Here is a 27,527-nt window from a genome sequence, read left to right as displayed (position 1 = left end):
GAATTTTTCAAAGTCAATACCGCTTGAAAATATTTCTATGTTTGAAATACCATGAAATATTTCTAAGTTCGAAAATCTTCTGAATTTTTCAAAGTCAAAACCGTTTGAAAATATTACTAAGTTTGACAAACCATGAAATATTTCTTAGTACGAAAATCTTCTGAATTCCCGCACAAAGTTCATTTTCCAAGCGAAGAATTTTTCTCCCGGGCTGTGGCCGTCGACGTCCGCATCCCCGGCCGCTCGCCGAGGAAATTTAAATTTGAACGGCAAACGCATATTGGCCTTTCCGGCCTCGCTCGGGCTTCGTCTCAGACTTCCCGTCGCCGGACTTAGAAGAATTTCCACAATTTTCGAGACTTAGAAAAATTTTGGAAAAAATTGGACTTTGACAAAAAAACACTCTAAAACTAATTTAAAAAAAATTTAACTAAAAATTATTATTACATAATTATAATTAAAAATATTATTTATATACATTTATCATATTATATAAATTTCATATTAAAATAATTTAAAATAATTAAAAAAAAATAACATAAAATTATTATTATATAATTATATTATCAAATTTATATTATATAACTATTATTAAAAATTATATTTTTATACATTATATTATATACATTTTTTATTAAAATATTTTAAAATTTAACTATTATTATACATCTTTTAAAACCAATTTTGATAATAAACACATTGTTTTATATTATAAAGTTTCTTCATTAGTACAATGTCAATAACTAATGTTTTTAGGCAACAATGTTACGATATTTGAAGTGTTTACGTCTGGTCTAACAGATCTTTCTAGTTTCTTTGCATAAGTGCTTTTAATTGCTTAATTTGCTTTTTTTTTATTTCTAAGTACGAAAATCTTCTGAATTTTTCAGTCAAAACCGTTTGAAAATATTACTAAGTTTGAAATACCATGAAATATTTCTAAGTACGAAAATCTTCTCAATTTTTCAAAATCAAAACAGTTTAAAAATATTACTAAGTTTGAAATACCATGAAATATTTCGAAATACGAAAATCTTCCGAATTTTTCAAAGTCAAAACCGTTTGAAAATATTACCTAGTTTGAAATACCATGAAATATTTCTAAGTACGAAAATCTTCGGAATTTTTTAAAGTCAAAACCGTTTGAAAATATTATTAAATTTAATACCATAAAATACTTCTAAGGACGAAAATCTTCTGAATTTTTCAAAGTCAATACTGCTTGAAAATATTTCTAAGTTTGAAATACCATGAAATATTTCTAAGTACGAAAATCTTCTGAATTTTTCAAAGTCAATACCGCTTGAAAATATTTCTAAGTTTGAAATACCATGAAATATTTCTAAGTACAAAAATCTTCGGAATTTTTCAAAGTCAAAACCGTTTGAAAATATTACTAAGTTTGAAATACCATAAAATATTTCTAAGTACGAAAATCTTCTGAATTTTTTAAAGTCAAAACCGTTTGAAAATATTACTAAGTTTGAAATACCATGAAATATTTCTAAGTACGAAAATCTTCAGAATTTTTCAAAGTCAATACCGCTTGAAAATATTTCTATGTTTGAAATACCATGAAATATTTCTAAGTAGAAAAATCTTCGGAATTTTTCAAAGTCAAAACCGTTTGAAAATATTACTAAGTTTGAAATACCATGAAATATTTCTAAGTACGAAAATCTTCTGAATTTTTCATAGTCAAAATCGTTTGAAAATATTACTAAGTTTGAAATACCATGAAATATTTCTAAGTACGAAAATCTTTGAATTTTTCAAAGTCAATACCGCTTGAAAATATTACTAAGTTTGAAATACCATGAAATATTTCTAAGTACGAAAATCTTCTGAATTTTTCAAAGTCAATACCGCTTGAAAATATTACTAAGTTTGAAATACCATGAAATATTTCTAAGTACGAAAATCTTTGAATTTTTCAAAGTCAAAACCGTTTGAAAATATTACTAAGTTTAAAATACCATGAAATAATTCTAAGTACGAAAATCTTCTGAATTTTTCAAAGTCAATACCGCTTGAAAATATTTCTATGTTTGAAATACCATGAAATATTTCTAAGTTCGAAAATCTTCTGAATTTTTCAAAGTCAAAACCGTTTGAAAATATTACTAAGTTTGACAAACCATGAAATATTTCTTAGTACGAAAATCTTCTGAATTCCCGCACAAAGTTCATTTTCCAAGCGAAGAATTTTTCTCCCGGGCTGTGGCCGTCGACGTCCGCATCCCCGGCCGCTCGCCGAGGAAATTTAAATTTGAACGGCAAACGCATATTGGCCTTTCCGGCCTCGCTCGGGCTTCGTCTCAGACTTCCCGTCGCCGGACTTAGAAGAATTTCCACAATTTTCGAGACTTAGAAAAATTTCGGAAAAAATTGGACTTTGACAAAAAAACACTCTAAAACTAATTTAAAAAAAATTTAACTAAAAATTATTATTACATAATTATAATTAAAAATATTATTTATATACATTTATCATATTATATAAATTTCATATTAAAATAATTTAAAATAATTAAAAAAAAATAACATAAAATTATTATTATATAATTATATTATCAAATTTATATTATATAACTATTATTAAAAATTATATTTTTGTACATTATATTATATACATTTTTTATTAAAATACTTTAAAATTTAACTATTATTATACATCTTTTAAAACCAATTTTGATAATAAACACATTGTTTTATATTATAAAGTTTCTTCATTAGTACAATGTCAATAACTAATGTTTTTAGGCAATGTTACGATATTTGAAGTGTTTACGTCTGGTCTAACAGATCTTTCGAGTTTTTTTGCATAAGTGCTTTTAATTGCTTAATTTGCTTTTTTTTTATTTCTAAGTACGAAAATCTTCTGAATTTTTCAAAGTCAAAACCGTTTGAAAATATTACTAAGTTTGAAATACCATAAAATATTTCTAAGTACTAAAATCTTCTGAAATTTTCAAAGTCAAAACCGTTTGAAAATATTTCTAAGTTTGAAATACCATGAAATATTTCTAAGTACGAAAATCTTCTGAATTTTTCAAAGTCAATACCGCTTGAAAATATTTCTAAGTTTGAAATACCATGAAATATTTCTAAGTACGAAAATCTTCTGAATTTTTCAAAGTCAAAACCGTTTGAAAATATTACTAAGTTAGAAATACCTTGAAATATTTCTAAGTACGAAAATCTTCTGAATTTTTCAAAGTCAAAACCGTTTGAAAATATTACTAAGTTTGAAATACCATGAAATATTTCTAAGTACGAAAATTTTCTGAATTTTTCAAAGTCAAAACCGTTTGAAAATATTACTAAATATGAAATACCATGAAATATTTCTAAGTACGAAAATCTTCGGAATTTTTCAAAGTCAAAACCGTTTGAAAATATTACTAAGTTTGAAATACCATGAAATATTTCTAAGTACGAAAATCTTCTGAATTCCCGCACAAAGTTCATTTTCCAAGCGAAGAATTTTTCTCCCGGGCTGTGGCCGTCGACGTCCGCATCCCCGGCCGCTGGCCGAGGAAATTTAAATTTGAACGGCAAACGCATATTGGCCTTTCCGGCCTCGCTCGGGCTTCGTCTCAGACTTCCCGTCGCCGGACTTAGAAGAATTTCCACAATTTTCGAGACTTAGAAAAATTTCGGAAAAAATTGGACTTTGACAAAAAAACACTCTAAAACTAATTTAAAAAAAATTTAACTAAAAATTATTATTACATAATTATAATTAAAAATATTATTTATATACATTTATCATATTATATAAATTTCATATTAAAATAATTTAAAATAATTAAAAAAAAATAACATAAAATTATTATTATATAATTATATTATCAAATTTATATTATATAACTATTATTAAAAATTATATTTTTATACATTATATTATATACATTTTTTATTAAATTATTTTAAAATTTAACTATTATTATACATCTTTTAAAACCAATTTTGATAATAAACACATTGTTTTATATTATAAAGTTTCTTCATTAGTACAATGTCAATAACTAATGTTTTTAGGCAATGTTACGATATTTGAAGTGTTTACGTCTGGTCTAACAGATCTTTCGAGTTTTTTTGCATAAGTGCTTTTAATTGCTTAATTTGCTTTTTTTTTATTTCTAAGTACGAAAATCTTCTGAATTTTTCAAAGTCAAAACCGTTTGAAAATATTACTAAGTTTGAAATACCATAAAATATTTCTAAGTACTAAAATCTTCTGAAATTTTCAAAGTCAAAACCGTTTGAAAATATTACTAAGTTAGAAATACCTTGAAATATTTCTAAGTACGAAAATCTTCTGAATTTTTCAAAGTCAAAACCGTTTGAAAATATTACTAAGTTTGAAATACCATGAAATATTTCTAAGTACGAAAATCTTCTGAATTTTTTAAAGTCAATACCGCTTGAAAATATTTCTAAGTTTGAAATACCATAAAATATTTCTAAGTTCGAAAATCTTCTGAATTTTTTAAAGTCAAAACCGTTTGAAAATATTACTAAGTTAGAAATATCATGAAATATTTCTAAGTACGAAAATCTTCTGAATTTTTTAAAGTCAAAACCGTTTGAAAATATTACTAAGTGTGAAATACCATGAAATATTTCTAAGTACGAAAATCTTCTGAATTTTTCAAAGTCAATACCGCTTGAAAATATTTCTAAGTTTGAAATACCATGAAATATTTCTAAGTACGAAAATTTTCTGAATTTTTCAAAGTCAAAACCGTTTGAAAATATTACTAAATATGAAATACCATGAAATATTTCTAAGTACGAAAATCTTCGGAATTTTTCAAAGTCAAAACCGTTTGAAAATATTACTAAGTTTGAAATACCATGAAATATTTCTAAGTACGAAAATCTTCTGAATTCCCGCACAAAGTTCATTTTCCAAGCGAAGAATTTTTCTCCCGGGCTGTGGCCGTCGACGTCCGCATCCCCGGCCGCTGGCCGAGGAAATTTAAATTTGAACGGCAAACGCATATTGGCCTTTCCGGCCTCGCTCGGGCTTCGTCTCAGACTTCCCGTCGCCGGACTTAGAAGAATTTCCACAATTTTCGAGACTTAGAAAAATTTCGGAAAAAATTGGACTTTGACAAAAAAACACTCTAAAACTAATTTAAAAAAAATTTAACTAAAAATTATTATTACATAATTATAATTAAAAATATTATTTATATACATTTATCATATTATATAAATTTCATATTAAAATAATTTAAAATAATTAAAAAAAAATAACATAAAATTATTATTATATAATTATATTATCAAATTTATATTATATAACTATTATTAAAAATTATATTTTTATACATTATATTATATACATTTTTTATTAAATTATTTTAAAATTTAACTATTATTATACATCTTTTAAAACCAATTTTGATAATAAACACATTGTTTTATATTATAAAGTTTCTTCATTAGTACAATGTCAATAACTAATGTTTTTAGGCAATGTTACGATATTTGAAGTGTTTACGTCTGGTCTAACAGATCTTTCGAGTTTTTTTGCATAAGTGCTTTTAATTGCTTAATTTGCTTTTTTTTTATTTCTAAGTACGAAAATCTTCTGAATTTTTCAAAGTCAAAACCGTTTGAAAATATTACTAAGTTTGAAATACCATAAAATATTTCTAAGTACTAAAATCTTCTGAAATTTTCAAAGTCAAAACCGTTTGAAAATATTTCTAAGTTTGAAATACCATGAAATATTTCTAAGTACGAAAATCTTCTGAATTTTTCAAAGTCAATACCGCTTGAAAATATTTCTAAGTTTGAAATACCATGAAATATTTCTAAGTACGAAAATCTTCTGAATTTTTCAAAGTCAAAACCGTTTGAAAATATTACTAAGTTAGAAATACCTTGAAATATTTCTAAGTACGAAAATCTTCTGAATTTTTCAAAGTCAAAACCGTTTGAAAATATTACTAAGTTTGAAATACCATGAAATATTTCTAAGTACGAAAATCTTCTGAATTTTTTAAAGTCAATACCGCTTGAAAATATTTCTAAGTTTGAAATCCCATAAAATATTTCTAAGTTCGAAAATCTTCTGAATTTTTTAAAGTCAAAACCGTTTGAAAATATTACTAAGTTAGAAATATCATGAAATATTTCTAAGTACGAAAATCTTTGAATTTTTCAAAGTCAATACCGCTTGAAAATATTACTAAGTTTGAAATACCATGAAATATTTCTAAGTACGAAAATCTTCTGAATTTTTCAAAGTCAATACCGCTTGAAAATATTACTAAGTTTGAAATACCATGAAATATTTCTAAGTACGAAAATCTTTGAATTTTTCAAAGTCAAAACCGTTTGAAAATATTACTAAGTTTAAAATACCATGAAATAATTCTAAGTACGAAAATCTTCTGAATTTTTCAAAGTCAATACCGCTTGAAAATATTTCTATGTTTGAAATACCATGAAATATTTCTAAGTTCGAAAATCTTCTGAATTTTTCAAAGTCAAAACCGTTTGAAAATATTACTAAGTTTGACAAACCATGAAATATTTCTTAGTACGAAAATCTTCTGAATTCCCGCACAAAGTTCATTTTCCAAGCGAAGAATTTTTCTCCCGGGCTGTGGCCGTCGACGTCCGCATCCCCGGCCGCTCGCCGAGGAAATTTAAATTTGAACGGCAAACGCATATTGGCCTTTCCGGCCTCGCTCGGGCTTCGTCTCAGACTTCCCGTCGCCGGACTTAGAAGAATTTCCACAATTTTCGAGACTTAGAAAAATTTCGGAAAAAATTGGACTTTGACAAAAAAACACTCTAAAACTAATTTAAAAAAAATTTAACTAAAAATTATTATTACATAATTATAATTAAAAATATTATTTATATACATTTATCATATTATATAAATTTCATATTAAAATAATTTAAAATAATTAAAAAAAAATAACATAAAATTATTATTATATAATTATATTATCAAATTTATATTATATAACTATTATTAAAAATTATATTTTTGTACATTATATTATATACATTTTTTATTAAAATACTTTAAAATTTAACTATTATTATACATCTTTTAAAACCAATTTTGATAATAAACACATTGTTTTATATTATAAAGTTTCTTCATTAGTACAATGTCAATAACTAATGTTTTTAGGCAATGTTACGATATTTGAAGTGTTTACGTCTGGTCTAACAGATCTTTCGAGTTTTTTTGCATAAGTGCTTTTAATTGCTTAATTTGCTTTTTTTTTATTTCTAAGTACGAAAATCTTCTGAATTTTTCAAAGTCAAAACCGTTTGAAAATATTACTAAGTTTGAAATACCATAAAATATTTCTAAGTACTAAAATCTTCTGAAATTTTCAAAGTCAAAACCGTTTGAAAATATTTCTAAGTTTGAAATACCATGAAATATTTCTAAGTACGAAAATCTTCTGAATTTTTCAAAGTCAATACCGCTTGAAAATATTTCTAAGTTTGAAATACCATGAAATATTTCTAAGTACGAAAATCTTCTGAATTTTTCAAAGTCAAAACCGTTTGAAAATATTACTAAGTTAGAAATACCTTGAAATATTTCTAAGTACGAAAATCTTCTGAATTTTTCAAAGTCAAAACCGTTTGAAAATATTACTAAGTTTGAAATACCATGAAATATTTCTAAGTACGAAAATCTTCTGAATTTTTTAAAGTCAATACCGCTTGAAAATATTTCTAAGTTTGAAATACCATGAAATATTTCTAAGTACGAAAATTTTCTGAATTTTTCAAAGTCAAAACCGTTTGAAAATATTACTAAATATGAAATACCATGAAATATTTCTAAGTACGAAAATCTTCGGAATTTTTCAAAGTCAAAACCGTTTGAAAATATTACTAAGTTTGAAATACCATGAAATATTTCTAAGTACGAAAATCTTCTGAATTCCCGCACAAAGTTCATTTTCCAAGCGAAGAATTTTTCTCCCGGGCTGTGGCCGTCGACGTCCGCATCCCCGGCCGCTGGCCGAGGAAATTTAAATTTGAACGGCAAACGCATATTGGCCTTTCCGGCCTCGCTCGGGCTTCGTCTCAGACTTCCCGTCGCCGGACTTAGAAGAATTTCCACAATTTTCGAGACTTAGAAAAATTTCGGAAAAAATTGGACTTTGACAAAAAAACACTCTAAAACTAATTTAAAAAAAATTTAACTAAAAATTATTATTACATAATTATAATTAAAAATATTATTTATATACATTTATCATATTATATAAATTTCATATTAAAATAATTTAAAATAATTAAAAAAAAATAACATAAAATTATTATTATATAATTATATTATCAAATTTATATTATATAACTATTATTAAAAATTATATTTTTATACATTATATTATATACATTTTTTATTAAATTATTTTAAAATTTAACTATTATTATACATCTTTTAAAACCAATTTTGATAATAAACACATTGTTTTATATTATAAAGTTTCTTCATTAGTACAATGTCAATAACTAATGTTTTTAGGCAATGTTACGATATTTGAAGTGTTTACGTCTGGTCTAACAGATCTTTCGAGTTTTTTTGCATAAGTGCTTTTAATTGCTTAATTTGCTTTTTTTTTATTTCTAAGTACGAAAATCTTCTGAATTTTTCAAAGTCAAAACCGTTTGAAAATATTACTAAGTTTGAAATACCATAAAATATTTCTAAGTACTAAAATCTTCTGAAATTTTCAAAGTCAAAACCGTTTGAAAATATTACTAAGTTAGAAATACCTTGAAATATTTCTAAGTACGAAAATCTTCTGAATTTTTCAAAGTCAAAACCGTTTGAAAATATTACTAAGTTTGAAATACCATGAAATATTTCTAAGTACGAAAATCTTCTGAATTTTTTAAAGTCAATACCGCTTGAAAATATTTCTAAGTTTGAAATACCATAAAATATTTCTAAGTTCGAAAATCTTCTGAATTTTTTAAAGTCAAAACCGTTTGAAAATATTACTAAGTTAGAAATATCATGAAATATTTCTAAGTACGAAAATCTTCTGAATTTTTTAAAGTCAAAACCGTTTGAAAATATTACTAAGTGTGAAATACCATGAAATATTTCTAAGTACGAAAATCTTCTGAATTTTTCAAAGTCAATACCGCTTGAAAATATTTCTAAGTTTGAAATACCATGAAATATTTCTAAGTACGAAAATTTTCTGAATTTTTCAAAGTCAAAACCGTTTGAAAATATTACTAAATATGAAATACCATGAAATATTTCTAAGTACGAAAATCTTCGGAATTTTTCAAAGTCAAAACCGTTTGAAAATATTACTAAGTTTGAAATACCATGAAATATTTCTAAGTACGAAAATCTTCTGAATTCCCGCACAAAGTTCATTTTCCAAGCGAAGAATTTTTCTCCCGGGCTGTGGCCGTCGACGTCCGCATCCCCGGCCGCTGGCCGAGGAAATTTAAATTTGAACGGCAAACGCATATTGGCCTTTCCGGCCTCGCTCGGGCTTCGTCTCAGACTTCCCGTCGCCGGACTTAGAAGAATTTCCACAATTTTCGAGACTTAGAAAAATTTCGGAAAAAATTGGACTTTGACAAAAAAACACTCTAAAACTAATTTAAAAAAAATTTAACTAAAAATTATTATTACATAATTATAATTAAAAATATTATTTATATACATTTATCATATTATATAAATTTCATATTAAAATAATTTAAAATAATTAAAAAAAAATAACATAAAATTATTATTATATAATTATATTATCAAATTTATATTATATAACTATTATTAAAAATTATATTTTTATACATTATATTATATACATTTTTTATTAAATTATTTTAAAATTTAACTATTATTATACATCTTTTAAAACCAATTTTGATAATAAACACATTGTTTTATATTATAAAGTTTCTTCATTAGTACAATGTCAATAACTAATGTTTTTAGGCAATGTTACGATATTTGAAGTGTTTACGTCTGGTCTAACAGATCTTTCGAGTTTTTTTGCATAAGTGCTTTTAATTGCTTAATTTGCTTTTTTTTTATTTCTAAGTACGAAAATCTTCTGAATTTTTCAAAGTCAAAACCGTTTGAAAATATTACTAAGTTTGAAATACCATAAAATATTTCTAAGTACTAAAATCTTCTGAAATTTTCAAAGTCAAAACCGTTTGAAAATATTTCTAAGTTTGAAATACCATGAAATATTTCTAAGTACGAAAATCTTCTGAATTTTTCAAAGTCAATACCGCTTGAAAATATTTCTAAGTTTGAAATACCATGAAATATTTCTAAGTACGAAAATCTTCTGAATTTTTCAAAGTCAAAACCGTTTGAAAATATTACTAAGTTAGAAATACCTTGAAATATTTCTAAGTACGAAAATCTTCTGAATTTTTCAAAGTCAAAACCGTTTGAAAATATTACTAAGTTTGAAATACCATGAAATATTTCTAAGTACGAAAATCTTCTGAATTTTTTAAAGTCAATACCGCTTGAAAATATTTCTAAGTTTGAAATCCCATAAAATATTTCTAAGTTCGAAAATCTTCTGAATTTTTTAAAGTCAAAACCGTTTGAAAATATTACTAAGTTAGAAATATCATGAAATATTTCTAAGTACGAAAATCTTCTGAATTTTTTAAAGTCAAAACCGTTTGAAAATATTACTAAGTGTGAAATACCATGAAATATTTCTAAGTACGAAAATCTTCTGAATTTTTCAAAGTCAATACCGCTTGAAAATATTTCTAAGTTTGAAATACCATGAAATATTTCTAAGTACGAAAATTTTCTGAATTTTTCAAAGTCAAAACCGTTTGAAAATATTACTAAATATGAAATACCATGAAATATTTCTAAGTACGAAAATCTTCGGAATTTTTCAAAGTCAAAACCGTTTGAAAATATTACTAAGTTTGAAATACCATGAAATATTTCTAAGTACGAAAATCTTCTGAATTCCCGCACAAAGTTCATTTTCCAAGCGAAGAATTTTTCTCCCGGGCTGTGGCCGTCGACGTCCGCATCCCCGGCCGCTGGCCGAGGAAATTTAAATTTGAACGGCAAACGCATATTGGCCTTTCCGGCCTCGCTCGGGCTTCGTCTCAGACTTCCCGTCGCCGGACTTAGAAGAATTTCCACAATTTTCGAGACTTAGAAAAATTTCGGAAAAAATTGGACTTTGACAAAAAAACACTCTAAAACTAATTTAAAAAAAATTTAACTAAAAATTATTATTACATAATTATAATTAAAAATATTATTTATATACATTTATCATATTATATAAATTTCATATTAAAATAATTTAAAATAATTAAAAAAAAATAACATAAAATTATTATTATATAATTATATTATCAAATTTATATTATATAACTATTATTAAAAATTATATTTTTATACATTATATTATATACATTTTTTATTAAATTATTTTAAAATTTAACTATTATTATACATCTTTTAAAACCAATTTTGATAATAAACACATTGTTTTATATTATAAAGTTTCTTCATTAGTACAATGTCAATAACTAATGTTTTTAGGCAACAATGTTACGATATTTGAAGTGTTTACGTCTGGTCTAACAGATCTTTCTAGTTTCTTTGCATAAGTTCTTTTAATTGCTTAATTTGCTTTTTTTTTTATTTCTAAGTACGAAAATCTTCTGAATTTTTCAGTCAAAACCGTTTGAAAATATTACTAAGTTTGAAATACCATAAAATATTTCTAAGTACGAAAATCTTCTGAAATTTTCAAAGTCAAAACCGTTTGAAAATATTACTAAGTTTGAAATACCATGAAATATTTCTAAGGACGAAAATCTTCTGAATTTTTCAAAGTCAATACTGCTTGAAAATATTTCTAAGTTTGAAATACCATGAAATATTTCTAAGTACGAAAATCTTCTGAATTTTTCAGTCAATACCGCTTGAAAATATTTCTAAGTTTGAAATACCATGAAATATTTCTAAGTACAAAAATCTTCGGAATTTTTCAAAGTCAAAACCGTTTGAAAATATTACTAAGTTTGAAATACCATGAAATATTTCTAAGTACGAAAATCTTCTGAATTTTTCATAGTCAAAACCGTTTGAAAATATTACTAAGTTTGAAATACCATGAAATATTTCTAAGTACGAAAATCTTTGAATTTTTCAAAGTCAAAACCGTTTGAAAATATTACTAAGTTTGAAATACCATGAAATAATTCTAAGTACGAAAATCTTCTGAATTTTTCAAAGTCAATACCGCTTGAAAATATTTCTATGTTTGAAATACCATGAAATATTTCTAAGTTCGAAAATCTTCTGAATTTTTCAAAGTCAAAACCGTTTGAAAATATTACTAAGTTTGACAAACCATGAAATATTTCTTAGTACGAAAATCTTCTGAATTCCCGCACAAAGTTCATTTTCCAAGCGAAGAATTTTTCTCCCGGGCTGTGGCCGTCGACGTCCGCATCCCCGGCCGCTCGCCGAGGAAATTTAAATTTGAACGGCAAACGCATATTGGCCTTTCCGGCCTCGCTCGGGCTTCGTCTCAGACTTCTCGTCGCCGGACTTAGAAGAATTTCCACAATTTTCGAGACTTAGAAAAATTTCGGAAAAAATTGGACTTTGACAAAAAAACACTCTAAAACTAATTTAAAAAAAAATTTAACTAAAAATTATTATTACATAATTATAATTAAAAATATTATTTATATACATTTATCATATTATATAAATTTCATATTAAAATAATTTAAAATAATTAAAAAAAAATAACATAAAATTATTATTATATAATTATATTATCAAATTTATATTATATAACTATTATTAAAAATTATATTTTTGTACATTATATTATATACATTTTTTATTAAAATATTTTAAAATTTAACTATTATTATACATCTTTTAAAACCAATTTTGATAATAAACACATTGTTTTATATTATAAAGTTTCTTTATTAGTACAATGTCAATAACTAATGTTTTTAGGCAATGTTACGATATTTGAAGTGTTTACGTCTGGTCTAACAGATCTTTCGAGTTTCTTTGCATAAGTGCTTTTAATTGCTTAATTTGCTTTTTTTTTATTTCTAAGTACGAAAATCTTCTGAATTTTTCATAGTCAAAACCGTTTGAAAATATTACTAAGTTTGAAATACCATAAAATATTTCTAAGTACGAAAATCTTCTGAAATTTTCAAAGTCAAAACCGTTTGAAAATATTACTAAGTTTGAAATACCATGAAATATTTCTATGTACGAAAATCTTCTCAATTTTTCAAAGTCAAAACCGTTTGAAAATATTACTAAGTTTGACATACCATGAAATATTTCGAAATACGAAAATCTTCCGAATTTTTCAAAGTCAAAACCGCTTGAAAATATTACTTAGTTTGAAATACCATGAAATATTTCTAAGTACGAAAATCTTCGGAATTTTTTAAAGTCAAAACTGTTTGAAAATATTACTAAGTTTAATACCATAAAATATTTCTAAGGACGAAAATCTTCTGAATTTTTCAAAGTCAATACTGCTTGAAAATATTTCTAAGTTTGAAATACCATGAAATATTTCTAAGTACGAAAATCTTCTGAATTTTTCAAAGTCAATACCGCTTGAAAATATTTCTAAGTTTGAAATACCATGAAATATTTCTAAGTACGAAAATCTTCTGAATTTTTAAAAGTCAAAACCGTTTGAAAATATTACTAAGTTAGAAATACCTTGAAATATTTCTAAGTACGAAAATCTTCTGAATTTTTCAAAGTCAAAACCGTTTGAAAATATTACTAAGTTTGAAATACCATGAAATATTTCTAAGTACGAAAATCTTCTGAATTTTTTAAAGTCAATACCGCTTGAAAATATTTCTAAGTTTGAAATACCATAAAATATTTCTAAGTTCGAAAATCTTCTGAATTTTTTAAAGTCAAAACCGTTTGAAAATATTACTAAGTTAGAAATATCATGAAATATTTCTAAGTACGAAAATCTTCTGAATTTTTTAAAGTCAAAACCGTTTGAAAATATTACTAAGTTTGAAATACCATGAAATATTTCTAAGTACGAAAATCTTCTGAATTTTTCAAAGTCAATACCGCTTGAAAATATTTTTAAGTTTGAAATACCATGAAATATTTCTAAGTACAAAAATCTTCGGAATTTTCAAAGTCAAAACCGTTTGAAAATATTACTAAGTTTGAAATACCATGAAATATTTCTAAGTACGAAAATCTTCTGAATTTTTCATAGTCAAAACCGTTTGAAAATATTACTAAGTTTGAAATACCATGAAATATTTCTAAGTACGAAAATCTTTGAATTTTTCAAAGTCAAAACCGTTTGAAAATATTACTAAGTTTGAAATACCATGAAATAATTCTAAGTACGAAAATCTTCTGAATTTTTCAAAGTCAATACCGCTTGAAAATATTTCTATGTTTGAAATACCATGAAATATTTCTAAGTTCGAAAATCTTCTGAATTTTTCAAAGTCAAAACCGTTTGAAAATATTACTAAGTTTGACAAACCATGAAATATTTCTTAGTACGAAAATCTTCTGAATTCCCGCACAAAGTTCATTTTCCAAGCGAAGAATTTTTCTCCCGGGCTGTGGCCGTCGACGTCCGCATCCCCGGCCGCTCGCCGAGGAAATTTAAATTTGAACGGCAAACGCATATTGGCCTTTCCGGCCTCGCTCGGGCTTCGTCTCAGACTTCCCGTCGCCGGACTTAGAAGAATTTCCACAATTTTCGAGACTTAGAAAAATTTCGGAAAAAATTGGACTTTGACAAAAAAACACTCTAAAACTAATTTAAAAAAAAATTTAACTAAAAACTATTATTACATAATTATAATTAAAAATATTATTTATATACATTTATCATATTATATAAATTTCATATTAAAATAATTTAAAATAATTAAAAAAAAATAACATAAAATTATTATTATATAATTATATTATCAAATTTATATTATATAACTATTATTAAAAATTATATTTTTGTACATTATATTATATACATTTTTTATTAAAATATTTTAAAATTTAACTATTATTATACATCTTTTAAAACCAATTTTGATAATAAACACATTGTTTTATATTATAAAGTTTCTTTATTAGTACAATGTCAATAACTAATGTTTTTAGGCAATGTTACGATATTTGAAGTGTTTACGTCTGGTCTAACAGATCTTTCGAGTTTCTTTGCATAAGTGCTTTTAATTGCTTAATTTTCTTTTTTTTTATTTCTAAGTACGAAAATCTTCTGAATTTTTCAAAGTCAAAACCGTTTGAAAATATTACTAAGTTTGAAATACCATAAAATATTTCTAAGTACGAAAATCTTCTGAAATTTTCAAAGTCAAAACCGTTTGAAAATATTACTAAGTTTGAAATACCATGAAATATTTCTATGTACGAAAATCTTCTCAATTTTTCAAAGTCAAAACCGTTTGAAAATATTACTAAGTTTGACATACCATGAAATATTTCGAAATACGAAAATCTTCCGAATTTTTCAAAGTCAAAACCGCTTGAAAATATTACTTAGTTTGAAATACCATGAAATATTTCTAAGTACGAAAATCTTCGGAATTTTTTAAAGTCAAAACTGTTTGAAAATATTACTAAGTTTAATACCATATAATATTTCTAAGGACGAAAATCTTCTGAATTTTTCAAAGTCAATACTGCTTGAAAATATTTCTAAGTTTGAAATACCATGAAATATTTCTAAGTACGAAAATCTTCTGAATTTTTCAAAGTCAATACCGCTTGAAAATATTTCTAAGTTTGAAATACCATGAAATATTTCTAAGTACGAAAATCTTCTGAATTTTTAAAAGTCAAAACCGTTTGAAAATATTACTAAGTTAGAAATACCTTGAAATATTTCTAAGTACGAAAATCTTCTGAATTTTTCAAAGTCAAAACCGTTTGAAAATATTACTAAGTTTGAAATACCATGAAATATTTCTAAGTACGAAAATCTTCTGAATTTTTTAAAGTCAATACCGCTTGAAAATATTTCTAAGTTTGAAATACCATAAAATATTTCTAAGTTCGAAAATCTTCTGAATTTTTTAAAGTCAAAACCGTTTGAAAATATTACTAAGTTAGAAATATCATGAAATATTTCTAAGTACGAAAATCTTCTGAATTTTTTAAAGTCAAAACCGTTTGAAAATATTACTAAGTTTGAAATACCATGAAATATTTCTAAGTACGAAAATCTTCTGAATTTTTCAAAGTCAATACCGCTTGAAAATATTTCTAAGTTTGAAATACCATGAAATATTTCTAAGTACAAAAATCTTCGGAATTTTCAAAGTCAAAACCGTTTGAAAATATTACTAAGTTTGAAATACCATGAAATATTTCGAAGTACGATAATCTTCTGAATTTTTCAAAGTCAATACCGCTTGAAAATATTTCTAAGTTTGAAATACCATGAAATATTTCTAAGTACGAAAATCTTCTGAATTTTTCAAAGTCAAAACCGTTTGAAAATATTACTAAATATGAAATACCATGAAATATTTCTAAGTACGAAAATCTTCGGAATTTTTCAAAGTCAAAACCGTTTGAAAATATTACTAAGTTTGAAATACCATGAAATATTTCAAAGTACGAAAATCTTCTGAATTCCCGCACAAAGTTCATTTTCCAAGCGAAGAATTTTTCTCCCGGGCTGTGGCCGTCGACGTCCGCATCCCCGGCCGCTCGCCGAGGAAATTTAAATTTGAACGGCAAACGCATATTGGCCTTTCTGGCCTCGCTCGGGCTTCGTCTCAGACTTCCCGTCGCCGGACTTAGAAGAATATCCACAATTTTCGAGACTTAGAAAAATTTCGGAAAAAATTGGACTTTGACAAAAAAACACTCTAAAACTAATTTAAAAAAAATTTAACTAAAAATTATTATTACATAATTATAATTAAAAATATTATTTATATACATTTATCATATTATATAAATTTCATATTAAAATAATTTAAAGTAATTAAAAAAAAATAACATAAAATTATTATTATATAATTATATTATCAAATTTATATTATATAACTATTATTAAAAATTATATTTTTATACATTATATTATATACATTTTTTATTAAAATATTTTAAAATTTAACTATTATTATACATCTTTTAAAACCAATTTTGATAATAAACACATTGTTTTATATTATAAAGTTTCTTCATTAGTACAATGTCAATAACTAATGTTTTTAGGTAATGTTACGATATTTGAAGTGTTTACGTCTGGTCTAACAGATCTTTCGAGTTTCTTTGCATAAGTGCTTTTAATTGCTTAATTTGCTTTTTTTTTTATTTCTAAGTACGAAAATCTTCTGAATTTTTCAAAGTCAAAACCGTTTGAAAATATTACTAAGTTTGAAATACCATAAAATATTTCTAAGTACGAAAATCTTCTGAAATTTTCAAAGTCAAAACCGTTTGAAAATAATACTAAGTTTGAAATACCATGAAATATTTCTAAGTACGAAAATCTTCTGAATTTTTCAAAGTCAATACCGCTTGAAAATATTTCTAAGTTTGAAATACCATGAAATATTTCTAAGTACGAAAATCTTCTGAATTTTTTAAAGTCAATACCGCTTGAAAATATTTCTAAGTTTGAAATACCATAAAATATTTCTAAGTTCGAAAATCTTCTGAATTTTTTAAAGTCAAAACCGTTTGAAAATATTACTAAGTTAGAAATATCATGAAATATTTCTAAGTACGAAAATCTTCTGAATTTTTCAAAGTCAAAACCGTTTGAAAATATTAATAAGTTTGAAATACCATAAAATATTTCTAAGTACGAAAATCTTCTGAAATTTTCAAAGTCAAAACCGTTTGAAAATATTACTAAGTTTGAAATACCATGAAATATTTCTAAGTACGAAAATCTTCTGAATAATTCAAAACCGTTTGAAAATATTTCTAAATTTGAAATACCATGAAATATTTCTAAGTACGAAAATCTTCTGAATTTTTCAAAGTCAAAGCCGTTTGAAAATATTACTAATTTTGAAATACCATGAAATATTTCCAAGTACGAAAATCTTCTGAATTTTTCAAAGTCAAAGCCGTTTGAAAATATTACTAATTTTGAAATACCATGAAATATTTCCAAGTACGAAAATCTTCTGAATTTTTCAAAGTCAAAACCGTTTGAAAATATTACTAATTTTGATATACCATGAAATATTTCTAAGTACGAAAATCTTCTGAATTTTTCAAAGTCAAAACCGTTTGAAAATAGTACTAACTTTGAAATACCATGAAATATTTCTAAGTACGAAAATCTTCTGAATTTTTCAAAGTCAAAACCGTTTGAAAATATTACTAAGTTTGAAATACCATGAAATATTTCTAAGTACGAAAATCTTCTGAATTTCTCAAAGTCAAAACCGTTTGAAAATATTACTAAGTTTGAAATACCGTGAAATATTTCTAAGTACGAAAATCTTCTGAATTTCTCAAAGTTAAAACCGTTTGAAAATATTACTAAATTTGAAATACCATGAAATATTTCTAAGTGGAAAAAGCTTCAGAATTTTTCGAAGTCCAAAACATTTTGAAAATATTTCAAAGTCAAAAAAATTCGAACACACGATCATCAAAAGACATGAAGCAAAAAACAATTGTGAAATTCGCACACACGATTAACGGAAGACATAAAGAAAGAAAAAAATTTAGAAATTCGCACACACGATCAACAAAAGACATGAAGAAAAAAAAATTTGTGAAATTCGCACACATGATCAACGGAAGACTTATGAGGAAAGAAAAAAAAATTTAGAAATTCGCACACACGATCAACGGAACACATGAAGAAAGAAAAAAAAATTTAGAAATTCGCACACACGATCAAGGAAAGACATGAAGAAAAAAAATTTGTGAAATTCGCACACACGATCAACGGAAGACTTAGGAAGAAAGAAAAAAAAATTTGAAATTCGCACACACGATCAAGGAAAGACAGGAAGAAAAAGAAACAATTGAGAAATTCGCACACACGATCAAATAAGACATGAAGAAAAAAAAATTGAGAAATTCGCACACACGATCAACGAAACACATGAAAGAAAAAAACAATTTAGAAATTCGCACACACGATCAAGGAAAGACATGAAGAAAAAAAAATTTGTGAAATTCGCACACACGATCAACGGAAGACTTAGGAAGAGAGAAAAAAAAATTTGAAATTCGCACACACGATCAAGGAAAGACAGGAAGAAAAAGAAACAATTGAGAAATTCGCACACACGATCAACGAAGCATATGAAAGAAAAAAAAATTTAGAAATTCGCACACACGATCAAGGAAAGACATGAAGAAAAAAATTTTTTGAAATTCGCACACACGATCAACGGAAGACTTAGGAAGAAAGAATAAAAATTTTGAAATTCGCACACATGATCAAGGAAACACAGAAAGAAAAAGAAACAATTGAAAAATTCGCACACACGATCAAATAAGACATGAAGAAAAAAAAAATTGAGAAATTCGCACACACGATCAATATGAAAGAAAAAAAATTTAGAAATTCGCACACACGATCAAGGAAAGACATGAAGAAAAAAAATTTGTGAAATTCGCACACACGATCAACGGAAGACTTAGGAAGAAAGAAAAAAAAATTTGAAACTCGCACACACGATCAAGGAAAGACAGAAAGAAAAAGAAACAATTGAAAAATTCGCACACACGATCAAATAAGACATGAAGAAAAAAAAATTTGAGAAATTCGCACACACGATCAACGAAACATATGAAAGAAAAAAAAAATTTAGAAATTCGCACACACGATCAAGGAAAGACATGAAGAAAAAAAATTTGTGAAATTCGCACACACGATCAACGGAAGACTTAGGAAGAAAGAAAAAAAAATTTGAAATTCGCACACACGATCAAATAAGACATGAAAAAAAATCACGACGGTCTCCTGATGACTAACTAAAAGGGATTCTGACTGAGGGCGTTCAGTCATTATGCCACAGATGGCAACTTCGCTCCATTGGTCATTCGACCCACTCATGTACTAAAAATTCACCAACCACTTGTTTAAAATGAACCCACAATTCGCCAATCACATTCAGAGACTGTCGTTTTGCGTTCGAGAGTTTCAAATCAAGAGTTTTCCTCCGAGAAGGGGGAAAATGCGTCGGCACCAACGGGGCGGGGAGCTCTCTCAGGTCGAGCACCCTCTTCAAGCCTAGCCCTGCGAAGGACCTCCCTCTTCCCCAGGACGAAGGGATGGGAAACAGGCACGCCCACACGGCACTGACAGTTGCGGTCGAGGCGGGGATCGCCAGTGAAGGATCCCCGGGCGTAGGCCGATGTCGGAGCCTACTGGCACCCATCTTTAATTGCCTAAAAGGGATGGTGACTTAGGGCAATCAGTCCTTATCCCACAGATGGTATCTTCGCACCACTGGTCCTTAGACCAACCACTTGTACCAAATGTACTCACACTGTACCACATGTTCTGCGTACTCCTCCGACCCGTGGACCGAGTGATCCACTGCTCGGAGTGGTAGTTTCGATTCGGCCGACTAGAGCCGTTTTGCGTTCGAGAGTTTTGAATCAAGAGTTTTCCTCCGAGAAGGGGGAAAATGCATCGGCACCAACGGGGCGGGGAGCTCTCTCAGGTCGAGCCCCCTCTTCAAGCCTAGCCCAGCAAAGGACCTCCCTCTTCCCCAGGTCGAAGGGCTGGGAAACAGGCACGCCCACACGGCACTGACAGTTGCGTTCGAGGCGGGGATCGCCAGTGAAGGATCCCCGGGCGTAGGCCGATGTCGGAGCCTACTGGCACCCATCTTCAATTGTCCTTCCGCTGGTTCACCTACGGAAACCTTGTTACGCGTTAACTTCCTCTAAATGACCAAGTTCGATCCACTTTCCGGCACGCCGGCTCGACCCGGAGGTCAGCCAGAGCGCCAGTCCGAGGACCTCACTAAATCATTCCATCGGATGTTGCGACGGGCGGTTTGCACAAAGGGCAGGGACGTAATCAACACGAGCTGATGACTCGTGCTTACTGGGAATTCCTCGTTCAAGTGAGATATTTACCATTATTCCAGTGATGCCCTTCCGTCAATTCCTTTAAGTTTCAGCTTTGCAACCATACTTCCCCCGGAACCAAAAAGCTTTGGTTTCCCGGAAGCTGCCCGGCGTGTCATTTGAGGAACACAGCCGAATCGGTGGCTGGCATCGTTTATGGTTAGAACTAGGGCGGTATGTGATCGCCTTTGAACCTCTAACTTTCGTTCTTGATTAATGGAAACATTCTTGGCAAATGCTTTCGCAGTAGTTCGTCTTGCGACGGTCCAAGAATTTCACCTCTAGCGTCGCAATACGAATGCCCCCGTCTGTCCCTCTTAATCATTACCTCGTGCTCCGAAAACCAACAAAATAGAACCGAGGTCCTATTCCATTATTCCATGCACCATTATTTATGCGTCATGCATACTTTGAGCACTCTAATTATTTCAAAGTAAAATTGCCGAAACCGAACGACAACCGGTAAAGATCATCGGACAATTTCGGCGGCAATGCTCAGAACTGGCAGTGACCACCGGAGGGTGGACCACCCGTCTTGAACTAAGATCCAACTATGAGCTTTTTAACAGCAACAACTTCAATATACGCTTTTGGAGCTGGAGTTACTGCTGCGGCCGCAGCAGACTTTCCCTCCTTCTTTGATACAAGCATATGACTACTGGCAGGACCAACCAGGTTACTTTCACGTTCAGCGAGCGTTCGAAGCGGCGCTTCGAATCTCAGAGGTGGTGATGCCCCCGGCTGGCGAGGGCGCCGGACCCGGCATGACGGCCGGGTCCCCGTTCGCACAGATCGAACTAGAGCCTTCTTCCTCTAGTCGGTTCGAGACTCACTGCGTCCCCCTTGGCGTCAACGCCTGGACGCGAGAGTGCTCTGCCGTCGAGAGTCGTGCTCGCGCCGGAACAAACTGCAGAAAACCTCGTAAATGCTTCCATCACTGTTCAGTCTCCTCGCGGCTACAAACTACTGTCCGAGCTGCTACTGAATAGCCGAGACCTTTTGTTTCCGTGAGGCGAGCCCTCGCCCTTGTCGAGACGAGAGCGTTGCGTTTCTTGAGACACGCTCACTGTGCCTCACATGTATAGTCCTGCACAAAGTTCATGTTCCAAGCGAAAGATTTTTCTCCCAGGCGGTGGCCGTCGACGTCCGCATCCCCAGCCTCTCACCGAGGGAATTTAAATTTGAACGGAAAACGCATATCGGCCTTTCCGGCCTCGCTCGGGCTTCGTCTCAGACTTCCCGTCGCCGGACTTAGAAGAATTTCCACAATTTTCGAGACTTAGAAAAATTTCGGAAAAAATTGGACTTTGACAAAAAAACACTCTAAAACTAATTTTAAAAAAAATTTAACTAAAAATTATTATTACATAATTATAATAAAAAATATTATTTATATACATTTATCATATTATATAAATTTCATATTAAAATAATTTAAAATAATTAAAAAAAAATAACATAAAATTATTATTATATAATTATATTATCAAATTTATATTATATAACTATTATTAAAAATTATATTTTTATACATTATATTATATACATTTTTTATTAAAATATTTTAAAATTTAACTATTATTATACATCTTTTAAAACCAATTTTGATAATAAACACATTGTTTTATATTATAAAGTTTCTTCATTAGTACAATGTCAATGACTAATGTTTTTAGGCAATGTTACGATATTTGAAGTGTTTACGTCTGGTCTATCAGATCTTTCGAGTTTCTTTGCATAAGTGCTTTTAAGGTGCCTCACTACCTTGAAAAGTCGAATTTCGATGAAATTTTCGAAATTGAGATTTTTTACTTTTAAAAATATTTGGAATCTTATCTTTCGATTGGTGGTAAAATTTCGTTGATACGATAATTCTAACCCGAGATATGTGCATTTGAAAAAGTATTAGTTTCAGTGAAAATTCACCGGAAGTGAAATTTCGAAACCGAAACTAATCATGTTTTTGACAGATTCAGTGCATAAATCATTGTTTTCCATTTTTTTTTGCTTTTAAAGAACTTTTTAAAGTAATTATAAGCAATTCGAAATATTTTAATAGTCTGTATTGTTTTTATTACTTGAAATATGGCAACAAGAGATTGTTGTCATTTGGCTCTCTTGTGATTTCGATTGTTGTTTGGAGTTAGTTTTCTTATTTTGATTTGATTTATACTAGATTAAATAGCTTTATTTTGGGTTATTTCATAATAATTGTTTTCAGCTGACATGGCAGGAAAAAATTATCGCAATAAAAAGCGAAAGTTCTATGGAAATAGGTATTCAAATTTACCTAACAAAAATAACGTGGATGGCACTGAAAAGGAGAAACTTTCTACTGCTAGTTTCTCTAAACTGAAAGATAAATTACAAACAGTGGAAAACCATGAGCGAGTTTCAAATGCTAACATTCAAGGTAATAGAATAATATCGATGGAATTCCTTGTATGCTTACTTTCTGCCCTATCTTGTTCTGAATGTTTTCAGCAATCGCTGTCAATAATTGAAGATTCAAGGTATGGACTTTTGTCAAACTTTACAGTGAAGTGTAACAGCTGCTCTTTTATGGTTCCTTTCCCAACATCAAAGAAAATTGATAAATGCTCTGAAATCAACACTCTTCTTGTTTATGGGTTGCGATTGATTGGTAGAGGTTACACTGCAGGCAGAAAGCTATTTTCTATACTTGATTTACCTTTCTTAGCGCCATACAGTTTTCAGAAACAAGTGAAAAAGTTATCTGATGCTGTTGTAAAACTGTCCAAAAGCAGCATGAATGAGGCTGCAAAAGAAATAATTGCAATGAAACAGTCTAATGAAGTTGTGACACCTTGTGGAATTTCTGTCGATGGAACTTGGCAACGTCGAGGTTATAGTTCATTGAATGGTTGCGTCTCTGTCATCTCCATTGATACCGGTAAAGTACTTGACTGTGAGGTGATGTCATCCTATTGTAGAATGTGCTTAGCATCAACAAATTCTACGAAACCTCATATTTGCCGAAATCATACGGGCTCTGCTGGAGGTATGGAGAGTGTTGGTGCTCTTAGAATCTTTCAAAGATCGGCTCTACTGAATAGCCTTGAGTATAGAGAGTACTATGGCGATGGAGATGCAAAAGCATATGAAACCGTTAAAAACGTATATGGAAAAGACAGTGTTGTGAAGTATGAATGCATTGGACATGTGCAAAAGCGTGTTGGTTCCCACTTACGAAAGGTAAAAAAAAATACAAAAGGACTTGGCGGGAAAGGCAAACTGACAGATAAGTTCATAGATAAACTACAAAACTATTATGGGATTGCAATTCGGAGCAATAGTGGAAATCTTCTGGAGATGCAAAGATCAGTAATTGCTGCTTTTTTCCACTGTTGTTCTAGCTCAAAAAAGCCAATGCATGTGCAGTGTCCTCCTGGCTTGGAGAGTTGGTGCAAGTACCAGCAGTTTCAGGCATTAGGAAAAAACTATAAAGAAAATGTCCAAGGTTTACCTGAGAAAGTAATGGCGGCTATAAAGCCAACATACATGAAATTGTGCAATCAAGAGTTGTTGAAAAAATGTTTGCATGGAAAAACTCAGAATCAAAATGAAAGCTTCAATGGTGTTATCTGGCAAATCTTGCCAAAGAATGTTTTTGTTGGACTGGAAACTCTGCAGTTTGGTGTGTCATGTGCAATTTTGCAATTCAACGATGGGTCATGTGGTTTACTATCTGTTTTAAGATCATTTGGAATAAACCCTGGTTATTTCACTACTCTTGCATTCACAGAAATGAACAAACTGCGGTTAAATTCTGCTCACCGACATTCTTTACCGTCTACAAAAATTCAAAGAAAAAAGTTACACGCTTCTAAAAAGCGTAAGCTTTCAAAAATCGAACTGACAGAAGGGGTTACATACCAAAGCGGTTGTTTCTAATATTTATAAGTGCCTTCTTTTGTTAAACTCTTACTTCAAAACTATTATGTTCTTTTTCTAAACTGTGTTTTTTAAATGTGTGTTATAATACTTCTAAGTCATTATCTTTTACGAAGTGTATGCTTGTTTTTAAAAATGTTATTGACCGAAACTATATTTTGTTTAATCTTGTAATATAACTAGCATTTCACTTTATAAGAAAGAAGTTCTAACTAGCAAATATATTAAATGTTTACAATGATAAATGATGTTTACAATTTAAAATAAAACATCAAGGTTACTCCTTATTCATATTAGTAAATCTGATAATTCTCATTGGTAAAAACTTAATTAATAAAAAGGAAATAATGTTTTTATGAAAATGTTTCTACTTGAATAACAAAAATGAAGGTGTAAAATATCATTGATATGATTTCCTTGCATATTTATTACAATAAAAAAATTTTTTATGCAATTGTTTACTTTAAATGCATTTTCTGAAGTTTTGATTTTTTGCAACTTTTGAGTTACGATTTACATCATAACTTAAAAAGTTTTAGTCCCAAAGTCTTGAAATTTTGTGTACAGCTTTTTTATAACATTCTTTCAAAGATAGACTAAAATCTTTTTCATAAATATGTAAATTTCTTTGTTTGAGCAATTTTTGTTTATTTTGAACTGTATTTTTTTCGAAATTTTTAAATGAAGATATTTAAAACGCCATAACTTATAGTTCCTCTAATTTAGAGCTTAGCTTTTAGTCTGTTTTTAAGACACATTAATTACGAACGTAATAGTGAAGAAAATTGTTCAATAACTTAACTTGAAAAATTTTTAGAGCGTAAACAGTGGTTTCATAAAAACAGCATTTTTTACCATATTTTTCCCCAAATTTACAAAAAATAAAATTTTTTTTGCTGAAACAACTGCAAAAAAGCAGTTTTTATACTACAAGGCACCAAAAAAACCCTTAAGGTTTCAATTAATAAGGATTTTTAAAAAAAAAGTTGTCGAAGGTGTCCAGATACCTTAATTGCTTAATTTGCATTTTTTTTATTTCTAAGTACGAAAATCTTCTGAATTTTTCAAAGTCAAAACCGTTTGAAAATATTACTAAGTTTGAAATACCATAAAATATTTCTAAGTACGAAAATCTTCTCAATTTTTCAAAATCAAAACAGTTTAAAAATATTACTAAGTTTGAAATATCATGAAATATTTCGAAATACGAAAATCTTCCGAATTTTTCAAAGTCAAAACCGTTTAAAAATATTACTTAGTTTGAAATACCATGAAATATTTCTAAGTACGAAAATCTTCTGAATTTTTCAAAGTCAATACCGCTTGAAAATATTTCTAAGTTTGAAATACCATGAAATATTTCTAAGTACGAAAATCTTCTGAATTTTTTAAAGTCAAAACCGTTTGAAAATATTACTAAGTTAGAAATACCATGAAATATTTCTAAGTACGAAAATCTTCTGAATTTTTCAAAGTCAAAACCGTTTGAAAATATTACTAAGTTTGAAATACCATGAAATATTTCTAAGTACGAAAATCTTCTGAATTTTTCAAAGTCAATACCGCTTGAAAATATTACTAAGTTAGAAATACCATGAAATATTTCTAAGTACGAAAATCTTCTGAATTTTTCAAAGTCAATACCGCTTGTAAATATTTCTGTTTGAAATACCATGAAATATTTCTAAGTACGAAAATCTTCTGAATTTTTCAAAGTCAAAACCGTTTGAAAATATTACTATGTCTGAAATACCATGAAATATTTCTTAGTACGAAAAGCTTCTGAATAAGTCAAAACCGTTTGAAAATATTTCTAAGTTTGAAATACCATGAAATATTTCAATGTACGAAAATCTTCTGAATTTTTCAAAGTCAAAACCGTTTGAAAATATTACTAAGTTTAAAATACCATGAAATATTTCTAAGTACGAAAATCTTCTGAATTTTTCAAAGTCAAAACCGTTTGAAAATATTACTAAGTTTGAAATACCATGAAATATTTCTAAGTACGAAAATCTTCTGAATTTTTCAAAGTCAAAACCGTTTGAAAATATTACTAAGTTTGAAATACCATGAAATATTTCTAAGTACGAAAATCTTCTGAATTTTTCAAAGTCAATACCGCTTGAAAATATTTCTAAGTTTGAAATACCATGAAATATTTCTAAGTACGAAAATCTTCTGAATTTTTTAAAGTCAAAACCGTTTGAAAATATTACTAAGTTAGAAATACCATAAAATATTTCTAAGTACGAAAATCTTCCGAATTTTTCAAAGTCAAAACCGTTTAAAAATATTACTAAGCTTGACATACCATGAAATATATCTAAGTACGAAAATCTTCTGAATTTTTCAAAGTCAAAACCGTTTGAAAATATTACTAAGTTTGAAATACCATGAAATATTTCTAAGTACGAAAATCTTCTGAGTTTTTCAAAGTCAAAACCGGTTGAAAATATTACTAAGTTTGAAATACCATGAAATATTT

At 28.4% G+C, this 27,527-nt stretch overlaps 1 pseudogene; it reads right to left on the bottom strand.

Moving 5' to 3' along the window:
* Positions 1 to 20,883: 20,883 nt before the first annotated feature.
* LOC147816239 (small subunit ribosomal RNA) lies at positions 20,884 to 21,802 on the bottom strand (annotated as a pseudogene; the record flags this gene model as incomplete).
* Between the last annotated feature and the right edge of the window lie 5,725 nt (positions 21,803 to 27,527).

The sequence above is a fragment of the Parasteatoda tepidariorum genome, chromosome 2 (genome assembly GCF_982258835.1).
Source record: "Parasteatoda tepidariorum strain Cologne lab strain chromosome 2, Ptep-v5.0, whole genome shotgun sequence".
NCBI lineage: Eukaryota > Metazoa > Arthropoda > Arachnida > Araneae > Theridiidae > Parasteatoda > Parasteatoda tepidariorum.
Note: the sequence above shows the minus strand (reverse complement) of the source record. Positions and strands in the feature narration are given on the sequence as shown.